Source organism: Paramisgurnus dabryanus, chromosome 7 (genome assembly GCF_030506205.2).
Source record: "Paramisgurnus dabryanus chromosome 7, PD_genome_1.1, whole genome shotgun sequence".
Taxonomy (NCBI): domain Eukaryota; kingdom Metazoa; phylum Chordata; class Actinopteri; order Cypriniformes; family Cobitidae; genus Paramisgurnus; species Paramisgurnus dabryanus.
This window is the reverse complement of record NC_133343.1, coordinates 23,703,754-23,723,283: the sequence shown is the minus strand read 5'-3', so window position 1 is coordinate 23,723,283 and position 19,530 is coordinate 23,703,754. Positions and strand designations below refer to the sequence as shown.

The 19,530-nt window shown below is 36.1% G+C and overlaps 1 long non-coding RNA gene across 1 annotated transcript in view; it reads right to left on the bottom strand.

Moving 5' to 3' along the window:
- LOC141282409 (uncharacterized) overlaps positions 1-8,034 on the bottom strand; it is a 45,879-nt gene extending 37,845 nt beyond the window's left edge. The window contains exon 1 of the long non-coding RNA XR_012337049.1: positions 7,898-8,034. This is a non-coding gene — a long non-coding RNA (uncharacterized lncRNA). The remainder of the gene's footprint in view (positions 1-7,897) is intronic.
- Positions 8,035-19,530: the final 11,496 nt, after the last annotated feature.

Here is a 19,530-nt window from a genome sequence, read left to right as displayed (position 1 = left end):
AGCTCATTGTGTTCTCATGGAGTTCCCGAATGCTTTGGCTGATTACACTGTCAACAGGATAATGTCTGCCTGTGATGTTCGCAAATCAGTCCGATCCAACCAGTGGACATAAGCGTGCTAAACAACTCCATCACTCGGATGTCACCCCTTTTGTCACCTGAAATGACTTGAAATGATGAACTGTGAGAGTGCTAAGTGCACCTGTCATTCCAAGGGCAGATACTGGACATACTGATTTATTCACTAAAAATGCTAAAAGAAGGTAATAATAGCCATAATAATAAAAGCCAGGCAACAACAACAACAAAAAAGATTTTCACAGACGTACAAATAAAGTATGGAATGTATTAAAATATACTAGTAAAGTGCATTTTTTGTAAATTGTTATTATGTGTAAATTGTATTATCTGTAATCTGCTATAGTTGTCATCTTTATTGTAGAATCTCGTTGATAAAAAACAGTCTGAAGAATCATTTAAGAGTTTAACTGTTTTCTCAAGTTCCCAGTTTCAAAGAATACAATTTGTGAAACGTGTTATTCACCTTATGAATAATGGTAATAATAATACAAGCTTTAGTCAAGCATTTCTTGACACAGTCTCATTTAATGCAGAAGCTAAATGTCTAGAACTTATGTATTGTTGTTGTTGTTGTTGTTTTTAAATGTTACAATTTTATTGATGTGTGTATACAGTCTCACTGAGACACTGCCTGCGAAAACAAGACTAAAGTCTCAAATCTTATTGTGAGCATCATAGTTTGATTTCAAGCATTAACTCTTTCGCCGCCATTGACGAGATATCTCGTCAATCAAGAGAAAACGCTTCCCTGCCAATGCCGTCTTTCCGCAATACCGCTATTATCTTTTACCTTCCGCAACTTTTTAAACCCGGAAGTATTGCCCTATGGCAAGTGGCTGCATGTCCGTGTCTGTTTTAAAGATCGCTCTGAATGGGATCTCTATGAAAAGTCTGTCACAAAAATGGAATTATCTCTGCTTTTTGCTCAAAATGTGGTGTTTTTGCAGAAACCTACCCATATTCAAAAGCTGATTACAAAAGAACGACTGAAGGTAGGATGAAACAGTTTTTTTTTTTTTTTGAAAGCATAGGGTCTGTTCTTTCATTTGGTATATTGTATGTTTATATATTTAAAGAAGAACATTTTCTGGAAGGCATTAAACTTTGGTGAAAATCATGAAAAATGCTGGCGCTGGCTGGCAACTTTTTTAAAAACGCTGGCGGTGAAAGAGTTAATTACTATGATTTCAATCACCGATATGACATTACTCAGTCAATATTAAAGATATCAAGTTTATATTTTTACATAATGTTTTTTACGTTATGTAGTGTGATTTTATGTAGAAAACAGTAAACCTTACAAATAAACCTTACAGTATACATAGTTTAGTAGCATATTCTTCGTGGCAGAATTTATCATTATAATTAACTTAATTATTTCCTGTATTTTGTGTCACCATAGTCCCTAAAAGCATGTAAATGCAGAGAATGAGATATAAGTCGAAAAATTTTTCCCCATTTTGTGCCCCCCACTTCTCAAACCAACACCCTTGTTTACAGGTATCATGCTATTATGGCAACATTACACACTAACTAGGGTTTAAAAAATAGGGTCAGGAAGAACGTGAACTTTAAATAAAATTTATTTTAGTGCACTTTTTCACCTGGGTGTGCAGGGCCTGAAGTTAACTTTTTTTGACCACCAGCCGCTGTGGCACAGTGACTTATTACCAGGCAGTTTTTTTTTCTTTATTGTATGAATTAAATATAATAATTTTTTAGAGCTACAAAAATGATTTTGTCTTTGTCTTAGGTCTGTGTCATTAATGTTAATCAAACAACCTAAGTATGTTTATTTAGGTTACTGTCTCTTTAAGACCAAATAAGCACAGACTGGTTTTGACTCTCTATAAATACACTTAAGACATAAAGAAATGTTTTTATTAGAAAAAGAATACTGGGAAGATCATTTTGTTTATATGTGCCCTGTCAAGAGCAAAAAGATTTATACGCTTGCTTTTCGGACACGTCTCTCCGTATGTGCACTATTGAGTCCCCTTAAACCCGCACGCACACACAGACGGAGGGGGAATTCCAAACTGCACACTAACAGTCCCCCACATACGTGGTTTTCATTACTTTATTCGCAAAATGTATGTTAATGTACTACAGTGTAAGACACAGTAGCGCAACTCTCTCTAAAGTTTACACATCAAGTGTTCTGATCCGCCACAGCACTACACATCTGTACTGTAGCCTATGCAAGCATTGCATTCTCATCCTATCTCACCAACAGTTTAATACTTACTCGCACATCCAAACATAGTCAGAGAATTGCCTTATCTTTTTTCCAATCGCATGAATGTTGCGAAACCCGCCATTACGAGTCATTCAAAAATATTTTTTATGATATTCGGGGCGCGGTCGGTCAGGTCGTTTTAAATATGCCTGTTAAATATTTTAAACAATTACAATTATAAAATGCGGGCCAGAGAGCAGGTCGGGTACAACCTTTATGGTCAGGTGCCGGTTGTTTATACATTGACCCATGCATCACTAATTCGCACTGGCTACCCGCCAATGTGGCCGGTAGATTGACAGTGCTACCCGCCAATTGCACAATTCACTTGCATTTGGCGCGTGGTCGGGTGTTAATTTCAGGCCCTGTGGGTGTGTTATTATTTATTTATTTTCTTGTGTTTTTTACTGGTCTGAGTTAAACCCAAATTAATTTTAGGAAATATGTTTCAATAAATAATGTGGTAAACTCAAAAAATATGATATAACCATATACCTTTAACCTGAACACTGTAAACGTCAAGTGGAACTGAAACATGACCTTACATTGGACGAAAACAACTTAAACCCAATGAGGAAACTTCTCATTTCAGAGGTCCACACACCACTGCGCAGTACTCACCAAAACAGTTCCATAGGGCAAACACTGAGCCATTCAAAGAGCCGATTAAAAAGTTTCTATGGTTCACTGAAAGAAATGAATATAAGGTTTTGCTTTTACTGTACCTGCGGAATAGTTACTAGGAGGGAAAACTGGATCCTATAATAACCCCTTTTCTGTTCCCCTGTAACCTCAAAAAGCTGTCATAAGATGACAGAATAAAGGTCATTTCAGCCTCTGGGAGGGTCAGAGCAGATTTTCCTGGTACCATTTTTTGTTTTGCGCCTGCCTTAATAAAAGTCACTGGGGACGTGACTGAAGAGTGTCAATAAATGACAGTGAATCCGGAACCATCTCACATCAGTGCACCGTGATTCTGAAAGTCACAAACTAGGGAAACATTTGAAAATCCTACTATTTGTTTTTTCAAGCTGGAAAACTGTTATTTAGTCTATTTATTTAATCTTTCCAGGTACTGTATGATATATTCTGCTGATATATTGTTATCTGACTAACTCAAGGTTGTTCTTCCAAATCTCCCACCCAGATAGGAATGTCTCTTATTTTGAAGTTTATTTATTACTATTATACCTAAAGCTAAATTTCTCGTCATGCCGACTTTATTGCACTTAGACCTTCCTGGCAACTTTCAGAGTTAACTCTTTCACCGCCATTGACGAGATATTTCGTCAATTAAAAGAAAACGCTTCCCCGCCAATGACGAGATTTTCCGTCTTTCCGCAATACCGCTATTATCCACCAGGTGGCACCCTTCCGCAACTTTTTAAACCCGGAAGTATTGCCCTATGGCAAGCGGCTGCATGTCCGTGTCTGTTTAAAAGATCGCTCTGAATGGGATCTCTATGAAATGTCCGTCACAAAAATGGAATTATCTCTGCTTTTTGCTCAAAATGTGGTGTTTTTGCAGAAACCTACCCATATTCAAAAGCTGATTACAAAAGAACCACTGAAGGTAGGATGAAACGGGTTTTTGTTTGAAAGCAGAGGGTCTGTTCTTTCATTTGGTATATTGTATGTTTATATATTTAAAGAAGAACATTTTCTGGAAGGCATTAAACTTTGGTAAAAATCATGAAAAACGCTGGCGCTGGCTGGCAACTTTTTTTTAAACACTGGCGGTGAAAAAGTTAAAGTCACAATGAATCGAAAGAAGCGATTGTCTAATTTTAGTGAAACGGCTTCTGAAATGAGAAAAAAGAAGAATAAGTTGGGTCATGTTGCTATTTGCTAATCGCTGCCATCTTTTCCTGGGCACCGCCCTTCCACCATTTCTCATGACCGAAAGTAAAGTGGGATAGTTTCGAGGAGGGGAGGAGATTTGCATTTTTGATAAAAATTTATACAAACTCCCAGATAAGTAATTTGTAAAAAATGTTTTTCATGTCAATTTCGTTGTGACTTTAAATTACAGTTGTTTGCTCTGATCCTGTTTGCATCATATTCGACTTGAATATAAAATCTATGAAATCAATAATAGGAAGTCCAATCAAACTCAGCTATGACTAGCTTGTTTGTTATAATAGGTTTTTTGATTCACACATCCAGAAAACCGACACTCCAACCTTAGTAATAACTTCACCAATCTCACCCCCTAAATCATTGAAATCACAGTCGCCCAGTTTATAATTGTAACTCAAACATTGCTTGGAAAAATAAGCTTTAGCTGAATCGTTTTGATGCAGTCATTTCGAAACTACACTATTCCCAATGCACAAGTAAGAAAAATACATCAAAACAAGTCTATTGCAAAACCATGCATAAACATAAACAAGTAATAATCACGTTAACTTCAAATGTCTCTCTTGGTGGTGCTCAGGTTAAAGTTTCCTACTGCAGTCGCCAGTTAGACTTTAATTACACCCATTATATACCAGAACAAATGTCAACCGTTCAACGACCAGTGAAACAGTAAACTTAATAGTAGTTCTGTGTTTGTTGCCTTGAAAACAGCAAAGGAGAGATTTTAATACAGGCACGTGAACCCTCTTTGGCATGTTCACTGTAATAAATCCCCATTAGGCCTTCTCGCCCTAAGGCTGACAATCATGCTTTTGCAGCCACCATAATCAACCTCTGCTGACTCTTAAACCTGCTCATTATTAAAATACATTAGTTATGATAATCCCCAGCACGACTTCAAATTCAGCGAACACTCTGCATTAAACTTTTAAGCTGTGATTAAAAAAAATACAGTGGTTGTAGTCCCGAAAGGAAAGATCGGTCTCCAATCCTATTGTAAACGGAGCATACCTAGTAGCTTGATTTGGCATAATAAAGGAATTATAGGATGAATGCGCTAAGTGTGAAGACTCGAGGGTCAAAGAGTTTAGGATCGAATCAGAATGTGGATTTAGACATGTAAAAAAGAAAAGATTTTGGTTTTGAAACAAGTTTAAACTTGTGTTCATTTGATCTCATGCAAAACCATGTGAACAGTTGAACTGTTTAGATTTCAATGTTAGCACCGGTTAAACTTTTTAAAGATGAATATGCCTGTGTTGTAATTTCTGGTGTATAACAAACAATTTAACTATGGCAAAAACATCCAAAGAATGGTAAATAAACTGATGAAGGTGTCAACTTTTTGACTATTTGATTGTTTTGACATTATTATGCACACTCTTAAAATGCCTTGGTTTAATGGAAATGTTAAAAAAAAAATGTGGACATCTGGTTAAAAAATCCTTTACTATTAGAAAAATAATTGTCAAAATATGTACCCCAGCTGTTACTGGGCAGTACCCTTTAAAATATACTAATATGTACAATTACTTTTAGTTGTTTGGCATGATTTTACAAAGGTAGATGTGATCCTAGATCAAAAAATTTTTGTTGGTCCTGGATCAACGTTTTAAACAAAGAAACCCCAAATTACCCTTAACTCAAACCTCAACAATTTTTTACCCCTCAAATTTGAGAAGAATTTTTAAAAGCCCCTAACCCAATCCTAAACCAATATCTAACATACACCCTAATGTTAATTCTGCAATTGGCTAATAATAATTAATAACAATTCATTACATTTATATAGGGCTTTTCTGCAGACCTCAAAACGCTTTACATATGAATAGGGGAATCTCCTCAACCACCACCAATGTGCAGCATCCACCTGGATGATGCGACGGCAGCCATATTGCGCCAGAACGCCCACCACACACCAGCATATTAGTGAAGAGGAGACCGAGTGATATAGCCAATTAGTATATGAGGGGATGTTTAGTAGGCCAATAGGCAAGTTTGGCCAGGATGCCGGGAGACACCCCTACTCTTTTTTAAATGACTTCCTGGGATTTTTTAATGACCAAAGAGAGTCAGGACCTCAGTTTAACGTCTCATCCGGAAGACGGTGCTTTTTGACAGTATAGTGTCCCCATCACTATACTGGGTTGTTAGGACCCACACAGACCACAGCTGGTCTCACTAACACCTCTACCAGCAGCAACCTGGCTTTCCCAGGTGGTCTCCATCCAAGTATTGACCAGGCTCAGCCCTGCTTAGCTTCAGTGGGCAAGCTGTCTTGGGCTACAGGGTGACATGGCTTTTTAATGAAAATGTTGATCCAGGACCAACAATGGTGTTGATCCAAGATCACATCCTACTTGGTGAAATCACGTTCACCACTTTGTTCAACAGTATATGGGTGATTCTCACGAAATTAAGCTTATGAGGTGTCATGAAACATTTTGATAAATAAAAGTAAATGCAAAGTAAGAGTACCAAAATAAGAAGCATACAGTTACAAACATCTCTTTGTGTAGTATTTTGCACATGATTTCAAATGACATCATACAAACCAATTTTGTTGTTTTTGTCACATTTAGGGGGACATTTTCATTACCGCAACGTGTCCATGACTGTATTTGGGTTCTTTGACATAGAAAATGTATAATTAAAAAATCTACAAAATTAAAAGCTTCAGTACATGTTATACTATAAACATTTACAGTAAAGAAACATGTGGTATTTGGTGATCACTGGTAAATGTAGAGACAATAATAAGGAACACAAATGTGCCCAAGACCAATTTTCTCATCCTCTGCAACAATTTTCAATCATTGTTTAAGCCCTCAAGGAACTTACATTTTCAAAAAAAAAAAAAATGTTGGAAGGGACATAATTGACTGTGACACTCAAGATGGCTACCAGGTAAACAGTTCTTATTTTTTTCTCTCCAGATAAAAGTTTAAATTTTGTTTGTCATAGTACCTAGACAACATTTTAGTTCTCATAACCGAAACATGAGTTGTAAATGCATATATTTAATGTATGTTGATAATGATCATCTAAAATAATGTAAATAATTCTATAGGAAATATTTTTCAATTCTCTAAAAATAATGGTTATATTAAGTTTGGACCTTAATCTTACTGTATATGTGCAAAAAATTCTGATTCTGCACACCTTCTAAATCTAGATTTCGTAAGAATCACCCATGTACCTTTGAGATACTAATATGAACTCTTTAGGTGCGAAGCTGCATATGTTCATATTCGATCCAACCCTGGATTATTCAATAGTTGGGTTTGTCCATATTTTACCCAACCTTGGTGGAAAAACATCCCACCATTTTTTAAAGAACCAGTATCTGTAATATTGCTGGAATGAGACAAACAATTAAATAAATAAAATCTTAACAGATTTCATCACATATATTGTAAAAACATACAGTTTCCATAAACAACCTCCTGGAACTAACCCGCATTTAAATGGATATTGCACGGGATGGAAAGAGATTTCAATGACTATCCCCTTATGTCAGCGTCTTCATAAATAATTTCACGATTACATTTTAAATATAATTTCAATCTTCAATAAATAGCACATACTGTATAGCACTTAATACGTTAAAATATACATGATGGGGAATCAAGGCATACTCATAGCAAAAATGACCCAAAACCAGAAGTATGTCAATAAGAAACAGACATTACTTTTCTTGTCAGAGATCATCTCCTACCCTGTCCTCTGTCATCACATCCTCCAGAAAGCTGTTAGGCTTCAGGGCAATGAGCACAGACCCTGAGCAGCCCATCAGCATTTCTCCTGACCTTCACCCAGTGGACCTGATCCTATAGCAGCTCTTAGTTGTCATCATACTTCACTGTGTGGCATTAAAAATACGTGTGTCAGGCCTTTGCTTGAGAAGATTACAAACTGGCTCAAAGCAGTACTTGCCGTTTTTTTCCTCCTAAATCTTGGCAGCATTTTCAATTCCCCTAGTTGCGGTAGCGACAAGAGCAGAGAACAAAAAGCTTTTCTTTGCCAAACATCGCAATTTCATCCTTCAGGCTTTCCCAGAATGTGTACATGAAGAAAATTAATGCACATAATTATGGTCAATAATAAAAATACTCAGAGCTTTCTTAGAAGCCAGCAATGCTAAGGGCAAAATATGGATATACTTTTCTTATAGTGGATTGAAAATATTACACCTCGGTTGTTCCAAGTTTTAAAACCTGAAGTAATTTGATGCCAGCATCAGTATTGCAGCGTGTATTTTTTTTTTTTTTGTCAGACGGTGTTACTCACTCACTGATGGTAATAGGCTATTTTTCTCTCTCTGAAAGCTTTCACATACACAGCTAGCCTGTACACAGTGTACTACCATTCACAAAGCATTATCATTAACGCAGTCCATGGGAATGTGAGTGTTTGGACCCACGACTAAATCTGTGGTGTTGAATTGTTTATTATCTTTCTCATGTAGTTGGAAAACTCATTTAAATGTACTTTCTTATGCACTGCTCACATAACGAAAACCATAATATTACACTGGGCTAAATGTTTTGAGAGGAATATAGTGATGTCCATGTCAAAAGAAATGAGGGGGAAGTGTGACTGATTTTAAGTGTAATGATAAACAAAACTTTTCTCTTTCGCAGCTTGGTAAAGGGTAAAATGTGCAAATCTGTCCATCATTCATCCATCTATTTAATGCAAGTGTGGTCAGGGTTTCCCGCAGAAAATTTGTTAGTTACGGTGGTATTGTGGCCGGGGGCGTGGCAATCAAAGGGGCTGGGCGTACGCGTCATGATGAAAATGTAAATATTTTCATTTAAAACACCCAAATTAAACTTAATTTTGAAGAAACTATGACAGAAAATGAACACATACTAGATTATTAATGAATTAAATATTTTTACAAATTGAACCAGATGTTGTAGAATGTCTGGCGAACGATGACAGATTGTAAAAACTGATTTTTTTTCCCACTATCAATTACATTATCTTAAAGGAGTGTAACTAATGTAGCATGTAAATAATGCACATAAATAACATGAGCAAGAGCACTCAACAATTATATCGAATCAACAGACACTAGCTTGCTCAAACACCTGCTAACTTACTTTAAATTTGCAAGAACTATCGACTATTACAATAACGGGCTAAAATAAACCCAAAACATAAGTCCACTTACAATAGCGTCCGCGCTATTTTCTGAGATGCACTTGACGGGCTTTTGTGCAGCAATCTTTTTTTTACCTAGTTAAGGCGGTAGGGTTTCCCAGCTTAGGCGGGCCGCCCAAACTGCAAAGTGCTGCGGAAACCCTGGTGGTATATAAGATAACTTAATCTAGCTTCAATATTTCAACATTCCACATCCACCCTGACCAGTTTACCTTGGGGGTCAGATGTCTTGACTCTCCTTTAATAAAATGGTAAGAAAGAGCCGGTGGAAGGGGATCATACAGGATTTTGTGGTTCTGTCGATTGCAGACTCTTGTAATTGATAAGCCATACAACTTGTCAATCATCCCCATTTTCTATTTGGTGGATGAACCCAGTGCTATGATTGGACTTTTTTTTCTTTTTTTTGTAGCTTGTTTTGAATACTGTGTGCGGCAGAGGTGTCACCAGGTTTTTGCATAATTTATAGTGAAACATCGTACAGCGTACTATGAGGTCAAAATGAGCGTACAGGTTGGCAGGTCTGTGCTGTGTCTAAACTGTTTAAAAACAAGTCACAGGCACATGGATTCCTTATGGTAAAACTAGACAAAAAAGCAGTTGGCCATATTAACGCACATTTGCGGACCATTTTAAACAATAAACTGACACAAAGACATTAATTTGTATCATTCGACATACAACAAAGTCATTTGGGACGTAGTTTCGCATTCATCATCTGTGACCTCTTGACGTGATGACGTATTGCGTGAGGTCGCTTGCGTGTCACTGGACTGGAGATAGATGAGAAGTTATGGTTTAAAAGTGCATATTTTTTATTTTTCTTGTCAAAAATGACAATCGTTTTACTAGATAAGACCCTTATGCCTCGTTTGGGATCGTTAAGAGACTTTGAAACTCCGTTGAAACTGCAAATTTAAACTGCATTAAAACTGTTACGTGTTGGGGTCCATTAAAGTCCATTAAAATGAGATAAATCCTGGAATGTTTTCCTCAAAAAACATAATTTCTTCTCAATTGAACAAAGAAAGACATCAACATTTTGGATGACATGGTGGTGGGTAAATTATTTGGATTTCTTTTAAGAAAATGGACTAATCCTTTAAAGATGGGGTGCATGATCTCTGAAAGCCAATGTTAACATTTGAAATCACCTAAACAGACACGCCCCTATGTCGGTTAGTAGACTTGCCCCTTACTGCTGATTGGCTACATGTGTGTTTTGGTACTCGGCCCGACTCCCTTTTCCAAAGTGTTTTTCAAAAATCATGCACCCTGCCTTTAACTGTTGCATAATTATGTATCATTAAATGTAATTTTAGTACAATATTCCTCTCACCCATATCACGTTTTTGTCTGTGAATTACTTGACATTTGGCAATCTGGTCATCATCACTTCTTTGAAATCATTAATATGTTGAATTTTAATTCTGTGTAAATGACAAACAGGAAGACATTTTTTTGCAACCAAATATCACTTCATTTGTAGAGCAGATATTCACTTTCTGATTCAAATGATTTCTGCGACTTAAACGGGTGCGATAATAACAGCCACTCTCTCCCAAATAATTGTGTCTGCTGATTCACGCTTTAGGGTGAATCATACATGCTGAAATGTCTAGAGGCACTAAGTATCCTCTTTAAACAATGGCTGATATATTGTATGCGTGATTACTTAACAACACGCAGAACAAACAGAAATTATATGTAATTAATAATGAATTATAAACAGATTTTGATGTCAAACACAAATGCCAACTGATTGCATAAAATGTTGATCTACATTCACACTTCTTATTTTTTACTCCCTTATGTTCAGACTTGATGATGCCTTCATCATCACATGCCCGTGTGATGGTAATTTATGCACGCTTTATCTTCACGTTTCCTCATTAACAGTAAGCATAACAGTACATAAAGGAATCATTTTAGTTTTCAGCTAGCTTGTTACATTTTTAATTTATTGTGTCATTTGCAAACTGTAATGTGAAATTACTGTAAAATTTGTGGTTCATTGTTTCAAACATTTGAGATGCTGGTGGCTATTTCATTGAAGAGACAAATGCAGTTGCTTAAAATTATTGCTCAGCAACACCACTTTTTTTCAAAGCGTGCCTATTTTTCCTTTCTGAACTCACATTATTTATTGCCCCGAACATACCACCTTTATGATCATCATTAAACCATTTGCCACTATGTGCCCTTTAGCAAAACCTGGCAGATATACTGTACTTGCCAGCGCATCTGTCCACAACTGGGTCACTGCGCTGAGTCGATATGCTCTCATATTGTACAGAGCAGACACATCTTACCAACCTTCATGGTGGATAATGCAAGGATGGTGTCAAATATGATTACTGTGCGCAGTAACTCCGCCTATACTTAGTACAATGGACACTCATACTGTCGTTAGCTTTATAAGTCTGTATAATGGCTTAGCAGCCTTAGGCCTTGTCTATTGCATTGCATTGTTCTCTCCTCTATGCATTGGACTGCCAAAGCTCTGTTGTAAATTATAATTGGATTTTTTTGTGCCGGAAACAGACATTTCACTCCAACACAGTAAGTGAAAAAGCTTTTCAGCCAGTTTTACAATTTTCTTACTTTTAGTTTCAGAAGATTTTGAGGCTTGGCAGACAAGCGTTAGATTAAGTATCCAAGTAATTCATTGATAGTGGAAAAGATAAATGAGTAGATAGACGTCAGATATATGGGGGATATTCCAAAGGATAAAAGTGTTAGGAAAAGTCTTATTTCGAATATAAGATAGTGGCCACACAATTAACTGATAAAAAGACAAGAACGCAATGAGACATCAAAGTAGGACAAGAAATTTGCTGCCACGTATTAGCAGAGTATGCTAAATATACTGTGTTGGCATGCAGTCTCTATGTGCAACAGGGTTTTAAAAGGAACATGTCATGAAGATCTGACTTTTTCCGTGTTTAAACTTTATAAGTCCCTTGGGGTCAATCTAACCTCCAAGCCACTATTCATTAGTTAAAAAAACATGGCTCCCTTCATCTGAGTGAACTGACTTTCTAGACTATCTGTCAATATTCAAATAAAAAACTGGGCTTGATTAGGTCGTTCTAAAGAAGTGTAAAAAAAATGTTACCAAAAGAGGCCCTTGGGGTAAAAATGACCCCAATTGAAAATGAATGGGAAATGCAAAAATATATATTTTTTCTTTTTATTTTTCAAAAAAATCAATGCATCCAGAATAAATCTGAAAATTTCAACACAGAAAAGTAGGCCTGGAACTAGAGCACAAATGCAATATAGAAAAGTCATACTCAATCACACAAACAGACCCACAAAAAACACAAAGTATGACTGCCACAGAGAGCATTTTTTATAGAATTTGGCAAAAAACAGCCACAGATTCAAAACAAAGATGTAAATTGACTCATACAAAGACACAGAAAAACTTACACACACACACACACACACACACACACACACACACACACACACTTAAAGACACAAACACACATGCACGCACACAAACACACAGAGACACACAAACAAAGACACATTAACACTTACAAACACAGACACACACAGAAAGACAAAGTCACACAAACATGCACTTACGCACACACACACACACACACACACACACACACACTTACATTCATTCAAATTTCTGTGGCATTTTGTAAAAACAGTCATTTCAAAATGCATTGAAAACTACAAAAATTTCCACTATTGGAAATAATATTTATTTTTAATGTCCTTTTTAGTGTTTATACTAACATAAATTCACAAAATGTATAATTAAAGTAGTGATGTGAGCAGTTCGCCACATCCATTGAAATGAATGGGTCTCTATGGGCATCTGGTGGTCGAAATTATTTATTTCCTAAACTGTCATTCTTTTATGTTTTTTTTTATTCTAAACACGAGATGGCCGAATTTGACACATAACATCAAGATCAATATCTAAAAATGATTTAAATCAAATTTATATCATAATTTATTTAATAAAAAATGTATTTTACAGGCAAGCTAATGGTGTAGTTGAGTAATTGAGTGGTAAACAGGTACTTCATATCTCCCAAAACACACCATTAATGTATAGATGGGAAGTAAAACAAAAAAATATATATATTATTTGTATCATTAAAAATGTATTTATTTTTTGTAATAACTCTTTTAATTTCTGGGGTCATTTTTACGCCTACAGAACTCTTACATAAAATAGAAGAAAAATACACTGTAAAAAAAACTTTGCTGCCTTAAATTTTTTTGTTAAATCAACTCATATTTACAAGTCATGTCAACAGAGATGAGTTGTCACAACTTATAAAATATAGTTGAGAAAAGTTATAAGTTTTTATAAGTTATAACAATTCACCTGTAGTTATAACAACTCATCTCTAGTCAAGAGAAATAATAGTAAGTTGAAATGACTTGTACATCCGAGTTAATTCAACAAAAAAATTTAAGGCAGCAAAGTATTTACAGTGTAGGGGCTTATGAGGGTTAAGTGCAATAATTGGGTCCCCAGTGCTTGTATCAACTTAGAAAATATGAAAAAGATCAACCCAGTACTTAGTTTTGGTAAACCATTCTCTGCAAGCATGTAAAAAATAGGTAATTGAAATTTGTGATGTCAGAAGGGGATAATACCGCCTCTTAATCTGCACTATCCAACCACAGCACTGCCATTAATTGGCCTATAAATTATCTACTGTATATGGTATTTTGAGCTAGAACATACGTACTCTGGGGACACCAAAGATTTATTTGACATCAAAAAATGTCCCCTTTAGGCAGCCGCGCATGCATATAACTCCTTTGTAATATATGGTTTTAAAATGATACGTAATTAGACAGGCAGTTGGTTGCGGTTTAGGCAGACAAACACAATAAAGTTACTTAACTAAGCAGCATTTACATATTCCGCCTCCATCACAGTTCATTTGCACTTTTCTTCCACACTATCCCGATGGACAACGCCTGACAGCCTGATTGCTTTTCCATTCATATTCATGTAATTCTTTTTCTTGAGCTTGACACATTACAATAAGTCAGAAGATGAGCGTGAGAGTGTCAAAACAATGCGAACAAATGCACTATTAGTTTTGGAGAATTCCGTCTTTGGTGATGAACTTCAGGAAATGGGATTAAACCTGAGGCCCAGATGAAGAGCTGCCGTGGGTGTTGTTTTTGCAGTTTGATTGTACTTGCGAAAGATGGCGGTCTGACAATTCTATGATTCATAATTACACTCGCACAATGCAAATGATGTTTGATGCAAATTGGTTTTCGCATTAAAGACCGATTGCGAGAAGGCCAATGAGAGTGTTTCGCACATCAACACGAGCGTATCATCGAAAGATTAGAAGCAGTGTGAATTTAAAACTGCTATGGTGCTTTCATGTGAGCATCTATTAGAGCTAACACAGAATCTTTTAAAGTAAAATCACATCTTAAAAGGCTACAGCTGACGCCCAATTTGGTTACACTGTACCATTGGGTCACAACATTAAAAAACAGCTTTATGCTGGTGTAAAGGGATCTGAGTCCAATGCAATGCAATGCAGGGCTTTTAATAAACCCTAGAGCATAGATTGCACTAAATTGTCTCCTTGCTGAATTATATCCAATAATAACAGCCACAGATTTACTCTGGGTGAGGAGTAATAAAGCTAGAAGTGGGGGGTGGAAAGTAATAAAAAATAAGATAAAAATAAACGAAACAATGTTTTAATGGAGTTTGGCCTGGTTACATCTTGCTGCACAATAAGCCGATACAACCCACTACTAAATTGTTTACTTCCCTTGCAGGTAAATCATCTCAAAATTGGCTTAACATTACGACTTGCTCCCAGAATGTGCTCACAGTGTCCTGCTATGATAATGGAGCAAAATGTCACAGATCCGTGGCTCACCATGGACACTGGAAATAATCACTCTCTTCTGGGGAAAATGAATGATGTCTAATTGGCTGTTGTATTATGTACAATATCCTTATTAAACAAAATTTTTTGCAAGGTTAAGTGGCAGAGACCGATCATGCCGGTGCAAATGCTTCAGTAAGTAATCATTATATATATATAAAGGATTTCGGAAGCATCAAGGTTTTTGTAAAATCCAATTTGGCAATATAGGTTGTGATAAAGCAAAACTTGCAGGATGGAGTGGGCAATAATAGTGACTTTTTGCATACTGTATTCAGAAAATGGCTCATTCTTATTGACTTAAAAATAATTTGCTGAGCAAAGTATTTATAACTGCATTTCATCCTTTGGTTAAACCGATACTTAAGGGCACCAATGATCTGATTCACGATTTGACATTTCCTTTGGTGTGTAAGTGTGTATTCAATATGCAAAAGGTACAAATCCCAAAGTAAACGATGACACAAGTTATCGTTTCCAACCGGTGCCAGGCTATTTTTGGTGCCCCCTCAGCACTTGGTGCCCTACGCACACCGCGTGTTGTGCGTGGTATGAGCGGCGCTGTTTCCAACTTAAAAATCTTTTCTTGGACTACAACAAACACACGGATTGTAGGCAACAGTTTACTCCCTGGGCCTGTTGACGAGGACACTACGGTAAGGGAGGGAAATCTGGAGCAACAAAAAGGTACGGTATGCCATAAACCACACAAACACATTATATTATACGAATTTCACAAAATAAAGTTTTTTAGCAATGAAATAGGTGTTCTTTAAGAAAATAATAGATGTTGATTTGAACAAAATGTATAATTTTTCATATAATACTTAATATTAGTTAAGCTAACATTGTGCTAAACTGTTTTTAGCATTGTGCACAACCTCTAATATTATGTTAAAAAGAGCGGCACATTTATTAATCAGCAAGTATTAATATTCACGAGAAATCGCATTAAGCACAATTTCAGTGCTTAAGCGCAATAAGTGAGTGAATCAGCAGTACTGTAAGAATACATGTGGTGCATACTTCTGTTGAGACGATTTTCCACTTACAGTGGGAGAAAATAAACAACTACATAAGTGAGCCATTAATTGCGAGCATATGGTGGTACGTTAATGAAAATTTTCAACACCGAAAGCATGCATGCTCTAACAGATCTTTTAAAACGATCCCGAAAATAAAGTGGCACTCTATTCATCAACCCAGAGAGTGCAAAAATTAATCTGATGATTATTTCAACAGGATGCCTTGTTTTGTCATCCATGTATAAAACATTCATTTGTTGTGGTTGGATTGCGAGATGCTCATAGCTAAATTGGCTCACCAAGGCTGATTGGGCTAAGGCTAAATAAAAAATAGACAACTTACCTTCAGGGTAATTACATATCAGCATACACTCTCTCCATACGCTGCTGCACTGCTTCGTGGAGGCATGTGGAGAAAGTGAAATGAGGAAAGGCAAGTGCTGGGGATTCAGCCACTGGCCACTGGCAACCTCCAAGGCAGTGCCAGTCACCCTGAACTAGCTCATGCTTCATCCAAATGATGCTGGGTGGCCACAAGTTCACGACCTTTGGAGAGGATCCTGCATGAAGTACAAAAGGTTTACTCCATAACTATTTTTAGAGGACAGAGTAGCAGAGTTTTTGCTGAAATAGTGTAATAGTTTGATGTTACTTAAAGGACAGGTGGGGAATTTAATCTATCTTTATGGGTTTAACTTACAATTCATTTAGTGGTCATCACTTTCAAAACACAGGTCTGTTTATTTATATTTATATTTATATTGTACTGTCTAGGGATGCAGAGATAAATGCCAATATACATACCTGGCCAATAAATATTCTGAATCACACTAACACCAGGGTTCCCATGGGACCTTAAATCCTTGAAAGTTTGTGAATCTGGTGGGGAAAATAAAAGCCCTGGGAAGTTTTTGAAAATATACATACATAGATACAGGTCATTGAAAGTGCTTGAATCTATTTTATGCAAAACGTTTTCTGAAAAAAAAATCCATATTATTCCCTGTGTAGTGTAGGATAATAAAGATTCTAGACTTTTAAAGCACACATGCTAAACTGTTCACTTTAAATGCTAATATCTTCTGTCTGCGAATGTTGATTCATACCAAAATGCTTTTTTGCAGTTTTATGTTTTACACATGAATACATCTCTGGTTACGTATGTAACTGTTGTTCCCTGAGAAGGGAACGGGACGCTGCGTCTCCCTTGCCATACTTCCTGTGTCCCTGTAACGCCGTCTTTGGCAATATTTCGGACCGCAATATACTTCTTGGCTCCTGTGTTACCCTCTCTTTGTCGTTAAGCCTCACCATTGGTTGAATTTGATATACACATTTAGATGCACTTACCTCTGGAGGCGTCCCCAAAGGGTCACCACAGTGACGCAGCTTGAGTTCCCTCAAAAGGGAACTGTAACAATGTATCTCAAAACATAACACGATGTAACCTTGGCTTGCTCTCACTTGAAATGTGTCCCCACATTTAGTCCTTGAATTTGATGGTATTAGACCTGGACAGTCCTTGAAAGGTCCTTGAATTTGAAGTTAAATAAGGTGTGGGAACCCTGCAACACATTTTAGTTGAAAATGTGTTGCCTAAGACTACAGTATAAAATGTTTGAAATACGTCACATCCGGTTTAACAATAGATATTTAAACAGAGCTCAGATCATCAGTTCCGAAGATCACACAGCATGCTTTGTACGGTCTTGTTGTGAAGTAAGTTTAGAGGAAAATGTTTTTTTTTTGTCATTTGTTTTGTGTACATTTCAATGATAAGCCAACGTTATTTATAGTGCTGTACAGTATGCACCTGTTATCTGTGGGACTATAAATGATCGCAAAGATCACAAAATCTTACTGTTATTGTTGTTGTTTCATCTTTAAGATAGACATATCATGAGTGGGCAATAGAAAGTATATGAATGCACAACAAGAGAGAGACAAATGTTAGAAAAAAGAAATTTGGATGACAAACAACTAGCCTACACAGTATAGGGAATATTTGTCAAATATGTAGTTTGTACTGTATAATACTACAAGAATGCATTAGTATGCAGTGTACTGTCATATTTCTTTAATGATATTTAAAGCACATAAATTATATAACAAGAAAATAGCTATTTTTCTAAACGACTAAAAACTAATGCTAATGTTGTGAATAATAATCTTATGTGACCAGCTGATATGATAATTGTCTTAAAAGCTTTTTTTCTTCCGGGATAAACAACTTGTCATTCTGTTAAAGTTCTTCTGAGCAGGAAATTCAGAAGTTTGCCTCAAGTTTGACATTTTATTTCAGATGATAAATACATAGAGATAATAAAATATTAAAGGTTTTCAGAGAGGACGAAGGTCATAACACTACAATATCAACAGCAGTTTATTACCTTTCCACTGTGGGGGGAAAAAACAAGACATCATTGAAAAATCTGTCCCAATAATACCACCAGGCTGCAACATAATAACAGGGATATTCAATATTGCTCCTTCTGTCTCCAAAGTGTCCAAACATAGAGACTGGTCTGTTGAAATACAGTCAAAGACAAGGTGACCTATCTATGTTTGGTATTATTTCCATTACCACATACATGTCACATAAATCACAAGCAATTACAGTACATTAGCATGCTTTAATTATGAGAAAAGATTAAATAGATCTCATATATATATATATATATATATATATATATATATATATATATATATATATATATATATATATATATATATATATATATATATATATATATATATATATATATGAGAGAGAGAGAGAGAGAGAGAGAGAGAGAGAGAGAGAGAGAGAGATGCATGTTAATGTAAATAACAGCTGATGATCTTAATTCATCTCATTCTGTAGCTATAAACACCATCATTATTGGGATTGCTTTCCACATCCTAATAAAACAAAGTGTAAACAAGCCATTGATCGTTGGAGTCCGAACCTCTTTTTTCTCATCTGTCGGTGTCACATGTTGCACAATAAAATACTTCACTGATACAAACAGACATCTTATATGCACCAATGAGCAAATGAGTATAGTAATAGATAAAACATCCGGTTCATCTCATATAGCTCATTTCCCTGCAATATCTCTTTGCCATTCAGTGACAATAGATGTCCAGCAACTGGAATGCTAAAAACTAGATAAGAAAATGCCAAGCAAGGCAAATGATGTCTAAACGACTGTCTGACATAACTAATAATGAAGAGAACAGATGAACAAACTCTTCAAGAGAAATCC